Below are 15,065 nucleotides of genomic sequence, written 5' to 3'. Positions count from 1 at the left end.
GGGTAGAGTAAAAAAATGTTAGCTGTTTTCTTAGAAAGTAATTTCAGTTCAGAGCCATGGAAAGATATTAAAAGGAGCTCCTACAAATGGAGTGGGTGTTTTACAAGCCTACATGAAGATAAAATCATCTGCACTGGCACAAAGTCACACTGTTGAGCTTTAAGCATCTTACTTGTGTGACTGAACTAGGGCTTTAGGTTTCATTTTTAATCTGCAGTGTCCTTGAAATGGAGCCAGAGCTCTCTGAGGCTATGTCAAGACTTCAGGATTGTCCCCATCCTTGGTCGTACAGCTTCAGTGACCACCTCTGAAGCCTGCCATGGCTCCTGCCTAGCGAGTAAAGCATTCCCTGACTTTCTTTCCATGGAAAAGGTGGTGGAAAGTGGCCTTTGATGCTCCAGAATCCCTGTGAAAGAACTTGGCTGGAGGACACTGCTGCATCCTGCCCCGAGGAAATGCTGGGAGGTCTCAGCTTTACCCCTTAGGGCCACCACTGGCTCCCTAAAGAGGCTGTGCCCCTAATTTGGGCACTTCTTTTGGCTGGCTGATAAACTAGAGCCGGATATATAAACACAACATCATGAAGGCTGGTTTTGCTGCTGGGCAGGGAGGCAAAGGCACGTGTTTGGCACCTCATTATCAGTATCTGACAGAGTGCCTACTCGGTGGCAAAAGTTAGGACATGACAGAGGTTGTGCTCCCCTTTCCCCCCACGGTCCCTGCTATAATCAATGTTGCATTAATGAAGTTACAAACAGTGCCTTTTGCTATGGGGGTGGATTTTCCCCAAGGCATCAGCATACAAACGCTATCTCAGGGACACTTCTGGCCGAGAGGAGCAGAGAACCCGGTGTTTCTAAAAAGTATTCAAAAGCGCCAAAAGCTCAGTCTTACTGGGTTACCTAAATAGGAAAGCAGATCATTTGACTATCCAGCCACAAGTCCTTGTGTTGAACTCTCCTTCTGAGAGAAAAACTTGGGGTGGGGAGGAATTTGTCTATTATTGTCCAAAACAAATAATTTCAGAAACAGCAACAAGCAATGGATCTATGTTAGATTTTATTTTTTTTATTTTTATTTTTTTATTTAGTTAGAGTAAGTGAAATACATCAGAGACTCAATTTTGGCAATGAAGGTAAACCTGAAAAAAAAATCATCATAAATTTTTCAAATGCCTATTTCTTATGAGGAGAAAGATGACAGAAAAGCGATTTGGTTCACAGTGTTGCTGAAAGAAACTGGTGGGTGCCTCTAAATATCATAGACTCATTGGGTCTCTTAATGCAAATTGAAAAGGCTGACTTGACTTTTCATGAAGATGCCAAAATGTTCGGTCATTACCCAAAAAAGCCAGGGGGATGCATCTGCAATTCTAATTGGTAAATCAGGTAAAGAATTCACCTAAGAAAGTGGCATATAAAAAGAGAAATCACTGTTTCTCTTCAGTTACTGAAAAACAGTCTGAGAAAATATTTTTTCCAGCACTTATGTAATGTCTCAGCATTACTTATTTGTTTACTTAAATACTTTTCAGCTGCCTTCAAGGAAGTGTAGGTGACTGAGAAATTACTTTGGGCTGCTTCTCTGGTGCACTGTGCGGTGGACCCGCAGCCTTGGCAAGGCGATGCTGCGGTTGGGCGGGCAGCACTGGTGGCTCCATCCCATCTTGGCTGCACAGGGAGGGAGCCAGCCCCCAGCCCAGGCAGTGGGATGCTTTGGGAGGCAGAGATTTGTGACTGGCACAGGACAGCAAAACCCTGAGTCTTGTGAGGAAGGCAGAGACCATCGGGTCCCCTCCCCAACAGTGCCTCGGGACAACCTCAAATAAAATTCTCTCTCTTTCCCAAATTGTCATTGTAACAGATGGGAATTGATCTTAAAAGGCAATAAGGATACTGAAATCCCATTGATTCTGTGCAACAAGAGGTATAAATGCTGGTTATGATCAAAAGCCTAACTTTTATTCCTCTGTCTGAATTGTTCAAAATGATATTGTTATTGTTTTTTAGCTTCCCACCTGTGGTCTGGAAAATAACCTGTTTTCCTCCTGCGAGGATGGAAGTTCATCTCTTCATACCATGGTGCTCTTTCAGCTATCTAAAGAAACAATATGTAACAGAAACTATTCTCACATGCTCATTTTTTGCCACCCCCACAATTTATTCCCAGCTCTCTCATGTTCTTATACCTCATGCAAATGTCTAAGTGAACTTTAAGTACAACCTCTTTCCTGTTGCTACTCCCTGCATGGTCCATGGATAAGAGCTTTTCCTTATCTGTATTTGTTCACATGCACACTGCAGGAATTTCAGAAGTGAAATATATTTTTTTTCAGACCTGCCCAGCTGAGAGTTAAACCACAGCCCAGGGCAGCTGACTGGTGAGCACAACAGTCCAGGAAAAGCACGCTCAGACTAGCCAGCTGAGCCTCTGCTGAATATATGCTGAGGATACTACAAAAGGATTTCAGAAAAGTCAGGACAAAGTCCTCAAGTTAAATAAATATTTCCTTACCAAATTATTAAGGATATTTTATATCCTTAAACCTGAAAGACTGCTAAACTAACTGTAATTGGAGGAATACATGCACTTGTTTATTATTAAAATATTTATCAGCTAGGAAGCTAAATTAAATTCATTGGTTCATGTTTATTTCTATCCAGTCACACTTTCTGGTTTTCTTTAATCAGCACAGACCTTTAGTTTGTATATCACTGCCTTAGAGTAATCGTTAAACTCAGTCAAACACCCAAAATATTACTGGCCTCCACATTAAGTTCTGTAACTCACTTAATCAAAGTTAATTCCAAAAGCTTGAATCCTACTATATCCTTTAAATTCCTCCCATACAACATCATTGAATGTATGTCAAACAAACAGCATAAATAATAAAAATAATCACTCAGTAGTTTGCCAGTTGGCTCTAGGACTATAAAACTGACCTGCAATGAAATGGCAATGTTTAGAAAGTCTCTGTATAGCTGTGAGTTTGCCATGTGATTGACCTAAGATAGCTAACGGATTATAATTAGATGGATAAGAAAGCATAGAAAATAAAAATATTGTCAGAACCTAGAATTTAGCATTTTTCTGTGGCACATCACAGACTGGTGTGCCAGCAGCACACACATCTCCCCTGCGCTCAAGGTTGGGGATGAAGAAATGTTGTGCACTTGGCTTCTACAGGTAGCCAAATACTTGGCATTATTTGTATTTAGGTTAACAAGAACAAGACTGGACTGTTGTGTATAAAAACGTGTCATGTAATGATCTCTTGTACCTTGAAGAGGTATTTTATAAAGGAAAGCATAACAAAACAAAACAAAAAAATACAACAGAATCATTCTTCGCATTGTATCCTCCTAAAAGCTGAAAAGCATAAGTTTATTAGGCTTTCCCAAACCTCAGAGGAACTGTTCCAAATGCCTAAAAAGGTGAAGGATTAAATAAATGGTTTGTTCAAGTAATGGAAAAGATATTGAACTTCATAATGCATGCACATTTTTAAATAAAACAGAAGATACTGTGTTAAATCTGATTTAAAAAATCTATTAACTAGAAACATTAACTGTACTCATTAACTGTACTCGCATCTGTTTTGTGCCAGAGAAAAATAATATTTTCTCTGTGTAGCACTGTTAGGTAAAACAGTAACTATATAAATTTAAGATAGAAACTTAGTTATGCCAAGTTAATGGAAATTAGCATTATGAATGACAATTTAAGGAGGATTATAAGATGTATCACAGGTTTCAACCCACTAAAAATAGAAAAGCTGTACAAGCCATAAAAATTGCACAATGTACAATTTTCAGTTCCAGGAAGATTGTGTTTGCAATCCTTGACTACAAATGGAGCTGCTTTCTGATTGTTAAGATAGATCTTCTGGGGCCGTAATTAATATACACAATCCCGAGCTTTCCAAATGAGTCAGACATTTCAAAATATGATATGATACTGGGCTTAAAGTTCTGAGATTTTTAGAAAACTAGTCAGTGGTTGCCTTCCAGGTTTTGATCTGGGTTCTCAATTTCAAGGTACATTCCAGCACCGCAAGACATTTTAAAACTGGAAATAAAGAGCATTGTATAACCAACATAATTCTAGCAACAGGGCTTGTAAAAGATAGGCAAAATCCCAAAAATACTGAGGCATCCGATGTGGTCATTAGAGTCAGTGGTGCCTGCTGAAGGGTTCATCCTTACACTAATTCCTTAACTCGGGATGCTTATTATGAACTAAAAAATACGTTAAAAGGTTTCAGGGAAAATATTGTACATTCAGGATGTCCTTGCTAATCCTCAACAACCCCTAAGGGCTCTGACAGCCCTGCAATTCCAAGGAGCCTTTGAAAGGCAGCAGATGACATAAGTTATTTTGTTCACCTCATGGGGCTGACATCTGCAGGAAACTCAAGAGCTGCTTTTCAGCCATGCTATTGCAACTGCAACTCCTAAATGTTGTGTTGGCTGGACAGCCCGTGGTGTGCAGCAGTACCTGTGTCGAGGGACGCTTCCAGAGCAGGGGCTTCGCTAGAATCTAGGTCCGGAGGGGGTAGGAGGGGGTCGAGGATGGAGCTGTCCCTGTGTCATCGCTCTGCTGCTCCCACCTGAGGCTGACTGGAGTCCCTGCTGCTCCCTGGAGAAAAGATAAAGCTCAGGGGCTGAAGACTTCCAGATTTAAAATGCCTTGAAAAAGTGTGTGTATATATATATATATATAAATTAAAGATTCCTTTTGACTTTATCTAGGTATCTCCACAGGCAGAGCACAGAATACACCAGGTGATGCACTTAAAGATATGATACAGAAATAGCAGTCCAGGCAGTAAAACCTTACACTCCTGCTGCCTCCTCCTGAGCCAGTGCTACAAGTTGTGGCTTTTTGCTCTAATTTAGCAATCAATACCAAGTAAAACTCTCTTCCCAAAAGAGAGTAGCTGTAACAAGTGAAATAAAAAAAATGGGATGTAATATGCTGGGTTCCTCACTGAATAGACTAGCTCTGCAGAATATATGGAGTGCAATGCAATGTGATGATGAAATGACTGCAGAGATGTAAGCTCTCCTGCTTGTCCCATCCAGTAATCACACTGCACATAGTCCACAGACTCCCTTGTGTGACTCCCTTGGCTGGCCCAGCTGGGCAATCAGCAACACAGCAGGAGCTGCAGACCAGTTTCTTGCACAGCCTGCAAGGCAAATAAGGCTGGGGCCATGGTGACAACTCCAACAACCATGGAAGTCTGGAAGTATAGCTGACATAAGAGACTGACTGCTATTTAAATCATTTATATAATTCTCCTAATAACAATGCAGACATATGGGGGGATTAACACTTAAGGAATAAAGCAGGACCACTATGGTGTCTAAGCTTAAGGCAGCTAGAACAGTGTATGGCACATTTCCCCATTATTTCTCAACAAACTGTATGTGAATTCTTGCAAAATAGTAAATATCAGCTTGGCATTTACAGATGGCTTTTGTCCCTGCTCTGCATTGACAGAACATGATTAACTGGATTATGAGCAATGTAAGCATAGACACAGTAAAGATGTCTTAACCAGATGTAATCACAATTAAAGTGGTGCAAACCCCTTAAATTAAACCTGGTTTTATAGATTATTTCATTGACAAATATTTAAATTTTCATGAAAAATTGGTTTGGAAACTTCAGTCTTGAACAGCAAGTTCTAGAAGAAAGTAGAGCATTTATTTATTTAGTAATTTATTTATCACACAAAACATTTGCTACAAGCACAAGGACTTGTGTTATCTCACTGTTATACCCACAAGCTCTGAATCGCATTTGACATGGCAGTTTACAAAAGGCAATTTGTAGATAATGTGTATGAGGAACATGGGATTTACAGAAATTAATTTTTTGCCCTATGAAAAGATTGTCCTTCAGAAGAGTCCGTGAAAGTTTTTTAATTAATTTGAAAAATGAAGCAGCAAGATTATTGTCTTTAAAAGTTAGCATGCAAGTATTTAGCGCTGATAAAAGAAAGTGAGCCATGTACTCATAATGAAGAGCCTAAAATTCAGTGCAATTCACGAATTATAAGAAATAAAGAACAGTTTTATGTTAATCAGCTCATGCTCATCTATTAAAATTACAAAAAAAAAAAAAAAAGGTGGACCAAGGCATAATGGGCTAAATTCTGACTTCATATTTGAAGAGTCTTGACTCTTCTGAGTTTACAAAGTCACTCCAGATTTTCATCAGCTTAAATGATTTTAAAACCTGATGTACTCAATGCAAAATCGTGGCTTGTTGCATGGTTTTCAAAAAAACTTGCTCACAGGAGGTGTGGTTTAAAACTTAAGAGTAATTTGCTTCCACAATATATCATTTTAAAGTCATCTAAGTGTAGCAGCTACTCCTAAATCTTACCAAGAGGAGTTATTGCCATAGACTCCTAGAGCCACTCAGCCAGGACCATGTCCCGGTGGCTTTTGAATGTCCCCAAGGAGGGAGACTCCAAAACATCTGTGGGCAACCTGTGCCCATGCTCCATCACCTGCACAGTGAAGAAGTGTTTCCTGATGTTCAGGAAGGATTTCACCCATGATGACCATACAATCACACCAAAACCACTCCTAACCACCCACTGGGCTAACCAAAGCAGCAGCTTTGCTTGCAGACTTGGCCCCCTGGCATCTCTCACCCTATGAAAACATCCCACCTCTTCACAGCAGGACGCCTCTTGGGCTCCTCTGTCTCCTGTTTTTCCATGCCTGTTGCTGAGGGTGTTGATCCCATGCACCAACTGTATAAGCACATGACATCAAAATATCAGGTATGTAAACATCACAATTTAACTGAATAAATGTAAATTGGTTAATTTTTGTTTGTTACTCTCAACGTAGTGATGTGAAGCTACTGATTCTCTATAAATCTGTTTTGGAGAAACTCTGCCTCAGCTCTCCCCTTTTACATATACATATATATCCCTTTCTCCCTGGTGGGAAGAAGCCATGGACTGGGAAACCAAATTCAGCAGGAGGAAAGCTGAAGTCTTCTTTGGCATTTGGACCAAAATACTCTAATGTCAGCTTTGATGAAAATTCCCTTCTTACCACTGCCTGCTAGTGGTATTTTGCATCATATGGACACACGTATGAATTCTGTGGCTTTATTTTACCCTGTTACTGTTAGAAATGTTCTCTACAACTTCATCTCCATTTAATTTATCATCAGGGCCCTAAGGGCCCGGGATCTCAGTCAGCCTCAGAGCCATCACCTCCTGCCCCAGTGAGGCTGCAGCAAGGCCAGATCCAGCTCCCCACAGCCCCGCCATGCTTAGCCATGGGCCCAAATGATCCAGGCCCACTCATGGGTCCATGGCCTGGCCCCAACCCCAGGGAGGTGCCAGGAGCCCACCATTCCCAGCCCCTGGCCACCTGTGCAGTGCAAGAGCATTTCATTTTCACTGATCTTTGTGCGCATGTGTACCAGCTAAAAGTAGTGCTTCTCTTTTCCTATGGTCTATCATGACCCCCCCCCCCCCTTTTCTTTTTCTTTATAGGGCAGAGAAAAGCTAGAAGGAAATTAGTGTATTAATTCCTTAAAAAAAGAAGGATTTCAGTACAAAAAAATAAAAATAAAAAAAAATCCCTCTCATCTCCAAACTAAGAGGCATCCTACACACCAGTGACTATGGCCCCTGCTCTGGGAAGGCAGGTTCAGAACAATTGGGGAAAAGTTTCTGTACAAAGCTACCCATTAGACTTGATGAAACTATTTCTTCAGTAAGGATTAAAATAAGCAAACAAACAAATAATAAAAAAAAAAACAACAGATAGCTGTCACAGCCTTTACAGCTGGGAGTTGTGAGTTTCCTGAAGATTTCCAAGAAGTGATCGCACAAGAAACCAGGGGATACTGGATGTGATCAAATATCCTTTTCTCTACCGTCCTTGGAGGTGGTGGGATCAGTTGTCCCCACACTCTCTTTGCTTTACAGTGCCTGTCATCAGCAAGAACCCCACTCTGCAGCACTCACTCTAAGGAACCAGCTGAACTCTTCCATTGAAATTTCTTAAAGACGTCATATGAATACAACTGTGGCTTTCCCAGGAAAGATTTATCACATTCTATACAGCATTCACAGGAATTTTCTGTTATTGTGAAACAATCTTTGAAAATCTCAGATCCTTTTCTTCTGTGATTGCTGTCACAAGTCTAATCAACTGCATACTGAGCTGGCTGAAACTCTCAACTAAATCATGATTTTTATCGATTTCCCAGCTTTTGATTAAACCCTAAAACATTTTATAATGCAATTTCAATCAACTGCTTAGATAAAAGCATTCTTTCTAATAAAGATCCCCTTAGAAGATTTCAAAACCTTTACTCAATCTCCTAAATATTTGGCACTGCACATCCTTGCAAGCCTGAAATTATTACTCTGTTTGCTATAGCTTCTTTTATTACGCTATTATACAAGACTGTTGTACTTTGTCATTTGTAGCACATTACCTCAGACTTGTTCAGGAACAAAGATGGACTTCTAGGGTGACTGAGGAAGAGGGAACCTATCATATGAGAAGAGATAATGAAGAGCTTGACTTGTTTAGCTTAGCAAAATAAGGGCTGTTAAGCGATCCAGTTGCTGTCTATAAATATATCAGTGAGGGAAACATCAGGGAGATGGAAGAGCCATTTAAACTACATGACAGTTTTGGCAAGGGAACCCAAAGGCACAGATTGGCTAGAATTTATTCTGTGCTACAAGGTAGAAACAGGTTCTCACCTGGAGCATTGAGATTTGGGAACAATTTTCCAGTTGCAGTAACAGCAGCAAAAATCCTAACGACTCTTACAGTGAAACCTGATAAACTTCTGAAGGGGGTTTATAAAGTGTGATTTCTACAATATTAGGAGAATAAATGTGATAATCCATTATACCCTTTCTACTCCCATGTTCCTGAATAAAGTTGTACTATATAATACAGATTCTGTAACCTTTTAGCATATTCTGTAACCTTTTAGCATGCACACTTCAGAACAAGATATTACAGCATATTCTATATGCTTCAAGCTATTTAAAACAACAACAACAAAATACCAAAAGCACAAAAAAAAAAAAAAAAAAAGTTTAGTAAATGTCCTTGTTCAGGGTAGTGGAAAAACTTAAATAATTTTGTCTCCCAAAATGACAATAAATTCAATAGAATTTAAATGTTTTACAAAATAAACATCTTTTACATTCACTTCTCCATCACTGAAATTCCTAAGATTATTGATAATTAGTTGTGTTTTTTTTTTTTGCCCTGTTTAAGGTTTATTACAAATTTAATACAATATTTTATCCACAACTTTAAAACCTCTGTATCTGAACTTCAAGTGTTATTTCTGGTATTCTGCTCTAAGCTATAAATTAATTAAGGACAAGTACATTTTTGTGCTAATGCATTTTATGTTGGAGGGTATCCAAAAGATACAGCTAAAGGAACAGAATTATGATTGTTTCTCATTTACTTTGGTCATAGCATGGGTTGTACATGTGAGAGGAAAGATATTTTGTTAAAAGGAGAGCTGTCTGTTTTGGGAAAAACTGTACAGAACTTCAGTTTTCTCATGCTTACAAGATAGCTTATGCTGAGCTTGAAGCAAAAACTTCAGGAACTTCTACAAAAACTTCATGAACTTCTACAAAGCAGAAAACGTTGTAGGAAAAAAAAAAAGTTTGGAAAAAGTTTACTTTTGCCAAAGCTAGTAACATTTTTACATAAAATCAATCATTTACAAAAGGTATTTTTTCTCAATGCACAGACACACATACACCTTGAATGGAACAAAATTACTGCCGCAATGAAGCTATGTATATGTTCGCTTTCCTGTCACTCCTTGACAAAAATTTTACAGGAATTAGCAGCGTGCTATCTTGATATAAAGTATATTAGCACACTGAAGGCAAATTTTACTATGAAGATGCCCAAAACATAAGATTTTGTTTATCTTAATCTCACTCACCCTAATCCCACCCAAAGTGGGTTTGTTATTACCAGTTCATTCAGCGAGTAAAGTTAAAAATCTCTCACCAGTTTCTTGTGAAAAATGCCAGTTTCATCTCTTCAGATTCAGCATGATATGCTCAGGAAGAAAGGATCCAGTAGAATGGAAAACATCTCTCCATTGTCACCAGTTAATGGATGGTTTAGGACTTGCATTACTGAATGTTAACATCTTTCCCTATCTTACATAAAAATTCCCTTGAAAGCATACTAAGCTTCTGGCTTTAATCAAGCACTCTGAAAAACAAGCACCCGTTTACATATGTGCTTGTCTGTATAGCTTTGCATGTTGTTGGTTGTTTTAATTTTGTTGCCTTTTGCTTTTACCACATGTATGTTCACCCATGCATTGTGAAGGAGCATCCATCCATCTTCTTCAGCCTCCCCTTATTCAATATCCTCCCTTCATGCCTCCTTTATACCTTTTTCTCTCAACAAAGCAATCCCAGTTTCACTCTTAATGCTGACAATGCTAGTGACCTTCATTGTAGCATGTTTCTATTCTCATTATATATTTATAAGGATACAATCAGAAAGGATATGCATTTTTCGAGTTCCCCATTTACCTCAGCATTGCACGTCGTGTATATACCTCCCAACAATCTAATTTCCTTTTTAAACTGCTACTTTTATCTCAAGGAAAAGTAGTCCTTGATTTGAACATAAACTGTCTGTGTGTTCCAAACTCTTTCAAACAAGCTGGTCATGAATAAATGGAGACTGATGAGCTTTCAGAAAACTGATGTTCTGGAACATTTTTTCATACATAGGGGAAAATGGCCTCACCAACTTTAAGAGAAAACTTGATGCATTTGCAAAAGAGATGTTATGTGCTGAGTTTATATTTTATTACAGTGGTTTCTGAATTTACATATCTGCAATTCAAATTTTTTTTTTTTTCAAAATGCACTCCTTTGATTTTTTTTTCCATCAGACTGTTCTTATTTTTTTCCTCTCACATAAAAAGTAACATAAATCACTGTCACCTAACAATTTAAAGCAATGTCCGATCTCTTTTCTACTTTTCCACTACTTTATCATAAATACACTAATGTAGTTCTAAAACAGTAACATGTTGACTTATGCTAATCTTTAGTTGAAATTTTATAATTTTTCTTAGTCTTGTAAAAAAAATTAAAAAAAAAAAGAAGATGGTTAGTCATTTTCTACTTTTCTTTCTCAATGACTAACACATATTTTACTGTGTAAATAGGCTGATTTCCTTAATCCATAAACTAAATAATTTCCATGTCGAGTAAAACTGGATGGATTTAGAGAAGATAAATTAAGCGTGGCTGCTATACTTAGCAAGAGCTGATTAAAACACAGCATTTCAATGTGCCTGTGTGATGATGGGTCAGGCTGGTAGTAAACAGAAGTCTGTATTTTCTCAAGACTTCTCTGTTGTTTCTGTGGAATGAATTAATGGTTGTGGTGGAACTCCTAAAAGACTCAAATTCACGTGACAAAAGCACCAGGGTATCTTGGCACACAGACCCTACACAGAGGTGCTGAACACTGACAAGGCAAAGGTCATGAACTAATTTCATTAGGCAGTCAATGAAAAGATGTCAGGATTCTGGAAGGTGTCTAAGAAAATCCTAGTAGGCCACATTATTTCACTGAGGTTTGTTTATCAGATATAAAGGATGGCTTCACTAAGTAAGGAATCTCCAGCACTATAGCTGTTAAGTCCAATTTATGTCTACTTTAAGTACAGTAGAACCTCCCTAGGGACTGCTGTTGTCTCTAATCCTCTGAAATATTGGAGGTAAACACTTTAGGGGTGATGACAAAGTTTAGAATACTAATTCTAGATCTTGACCCCATGGGACAAATTCACGTGCAGGCTTTTTATTAATCAGGAAACCTGTTCTCAACAATCCCACAGATGTATCTGATCATTTCTGTGCATTGCAAGGGCTTTGGCCTTCACACTTGCTCATCCAGTGCTCAGCAGAGCTCAGCCTATGTCTGGGTAGGAGGCCAAGAAGGCAGGTAACTGACATCTTTCCAACTGATATAGTCCTAGTAGAAAATTAACGCATGTTCCTGTCACTTCTTGGCACCTGCTCGCTTTGGCTGGTTATTTTTAGTTTATACAAACTTTCAGAAACTCTCTTCAGATGAACAAAATGAGGTGGTTCTTCTCACACTGAACAGCAGATTTGAAGAGCTCCTTGTCTCTGGATTTTACATGGCTTGGAGGGAGACTGGAGAAATACTTGGGAGAAATACTCACTTGTTGTTGCTATCAGATAAACCACATCAGCTTCAACCAATCTCTATAGTTGAAAATAGCTGGAGGCAGTGAGAGTGCTCAGAGGAAGTTTTGTATCGCTGCCCTGTACTTGCTCTCCCTGGCTATCTGTTTTCAGCCATCGGTCTGTGTGTTTACTTCTTTGTTTGTTTGTTTTTCCAGGGCAGAGAACAAATGCAGTCCCCGGCTGCCACAAATTATGCTGTGGAGTTCCCTCAAGTTCACTGAATTGCAGGGGTTGGCCAAAAGAGAGTGCAAGGCTTAAACCTTACCTTGGGAAAATTTGTCAGTGGCTTCCTGCTAATTTAGCAAACTTCTCTGTTTTTGTCTGATTGCTTATGACAGGATGAGGAGCTAAATCTGAAGGACTTGATGCTCAGCTCTTTTAAATTACTATGGCTTGGCCGGGACCCTTGAAAGCAAGCTCATTTATCCCACTGCACTACTGACATGAAAAACATTGTTTTCCCACCAAGGATGCTTTCACTGAATTCTTTTGAAAGTACATGTTATGTTTCCTTCATTGTCCGAATGCGAAAGACTTCTACTTTTAGAATAAAAACTATAATTCATACTCATTCATACAAGCCAATTGTATCCTCAGCTGAGGTACACAAAAATCATATCTCCTGGCAGGTGCTCTGGAACTGGCTCATGTTAGCCTTAAACCACAAGAATTTGTTGTCATTACTGGGCAGTTCAAATCAGAAAGCTGTTCTTGCAAAACAATATTTAACGGGCCTGAAAATAAGAACAGAGCAGCAGGGAACTGCAAAACGTTATCTCAAAAGCACTTGCCTCACCCTTCAATTAAATCCAAAATCAACCCTTCCCATGGACAGAAAGAAGGGTAGAGAAAGTTGTTTATCACTGCAAATGAGTTGCATGCCACGGCTTCAATGTCACAGCACTCTGTTCAGTAATATCTTTAAGCTTTCAGTTATGCCTTAAGTGCCTAAAAATTAAAGGTGAGTCTCTTGAACAGCAAGGATCTTCATCACATGTATATTCAGATAGTTATATTTATTTATGTAACATTTGCTCCTCAGAAATTTTTCAGCTGAATTAGTGCTGGAGTTGTTGGTTTTAAACAATCTGTATCCAAATTTTTATTACACCAGAAAGACTACTTAAGATAAAAGTAGTGGAAACATAGGGCGCATTTTCCAAGCTACAATTTAACGGTGTATTGAATCGCTTCAGAATAGTCTAATATCTGAAATCACTAGCAATGTTCACGGTGTATGTCACAGCTAAAATTCCACATAAGCATATTTTTAAAATTATGTCTTCTTTCACTTTGCAGTTTTGTTCAAAAATGCCATTCTCATGGCAGAGTTGGTAAAATATGTATCACTCAAAGCTCTGCAAAGAATACAGCCTCTGCTCTGCTTTATGTCAGATGATTTCATCAGCTCTTGGAGAAGGATCTTGAACAAGGATGTTGGCAGATAAAAGCCCTTTTGCTTTGATTCAGAATTGTGATGTCTAATGTTAAGAAAATGTGCATTGTACGTGGGGCATTGGAAACATGCACTGTTCATGTGATCACTTCAGGAAAGTGTTGCCTCTGAGGTTTTGCTTCACAAACAGGGAACAACTCCTAGGGCTGTAAGGAGAAGGGCAAGGGATTCAGCTGGCATCAAATCCCTACTAGTTACTGCACACCCCGGTGCTCTAGTCCTGCATGTAACAATACAGAGAGCTCCTCAGAGCATGGCATTGCCACTACCTAAAGTCTTGTGCTCCCTTCTGATGAAGCCAAGAGTACAAACTGGTTACTTGAGTTTCTGGTTGGCTTGTTGGCTGTTTCCAGTTTAGCCTTTGATGTATCAAGGAATTATTATTGTTCTCTTCTCTGACAGAGTTTAGAATTGCTTGTATGAGTTTTTTATGGTACTCATTGAACTGCCGTTCAATAAAAGTCAGTCCTCCACAACCACATATGGTTAAAATAAGCATTTCTGCAGACATTTTTTTCCCTGCTTATGTTTCCTGTTGAAAAGAGGTAAAGCCAGTCTTGAGAAATTCTGTGCACCAACTGTGCCTGTAGCTGTAAGCGCTGCTTGTCCATGAAGAACTAAGAAGACCCAATGGAGTGTTATTAGCTTTGTCTCATCTGACTGAAGTATCATCTGCTATGCTCATTAACAATAGTTCAGGTGGAAACATTTGTCCCCAAGCTTTACTAATTTTTTTTTTTCAAAGCTCATCTAATGAAAGGAGGACAAGGAAACAGACATTCAAAGCAGAACAGCAGAGAGCAAACAAAGGTGCATTCAGAGGAGATATTAAAATAATGCCTAAACCAACTCAAAAAAAAAAATAAAAGGTCTTAAACACGTCACAAAATTTTTTTCCAATGTTAGAATTTTCCAGTGTTGGATGTTCAAAATATTCTTGGAAAGCAGTCACTCTATCTGTGATCTCAGAGAAGTCTGATTCAATAATAATAAAATATTTCTTTATAATGCAGAAAAGGTTTCATGTGATTGTGCAGATGATCCTAGGCATCTGACATGCTCAGATGAGTATGACATGAGGATTATGTCTAAACTAGCAGGATAAACAGTGCCAGGGCTCGGGTAAAATGCTGGCACAGCCCAACCAGTGGTCTTCCTGGAAGGGTTCTGGAATTGGCCCTGGCTGGGGACCAGCCTCGCTGGGGGCTGGCAGACTGGACATAGCCAACCTGCTCCGAAGGCTAAGGAGGTTTGAGGACTAGGTATGACCACGAGTGACAATTGCACTCAGGGTCAGAGAACTGGCACAGGCACTGTCTA

General features: G+C 39.1%; 1 protein-coding gene across 4 annotated transcripts in view; it reads right to left on the bottom strand.

Moving 5' to 3' along the window:
• The window catches only part of FILIP1 (filamin A interacting protein 1), a 102,698-nt gene that overhangs the window by 70,042 nt on the left and 17,591 nt on the right, over window positions 1-15,065 (bottom strand). For 3 of the 4 annotated variants that reach the window (XM_068678147.1, XM_068678148.1, XM_068678150.1), the window contains exon 2: window positions 4,498-4,638. The exons of the other annotated variant lie outside the window; for it this stretch is intronic. The gene's annotated coding sequence lies outside the window, so the exon portion shown is untranslated. The remainder of the gene's footprint in view (window positions 1-4,497; window positions 4,639-15,065) is intronic. 4 annotated transcript variants of the gene reach the window in all.

The sequence above is a fragment of the Anas acuta genome, chromosome 3 (genome assembly GCF_963932015.1).
Source record: "Anas acuta chromosome 3, bAnaAcu1.1, whole genome shotgun sequence".
Taxonomy (NCBI): Eukaryota; Metazoa; Chordata; class Aves; order Anseriformes; family Anatidae; genus Anas; species Anas acuta.
This window is presented reverse-complemented; position numbering and strand designations above follow the sequence as displayed.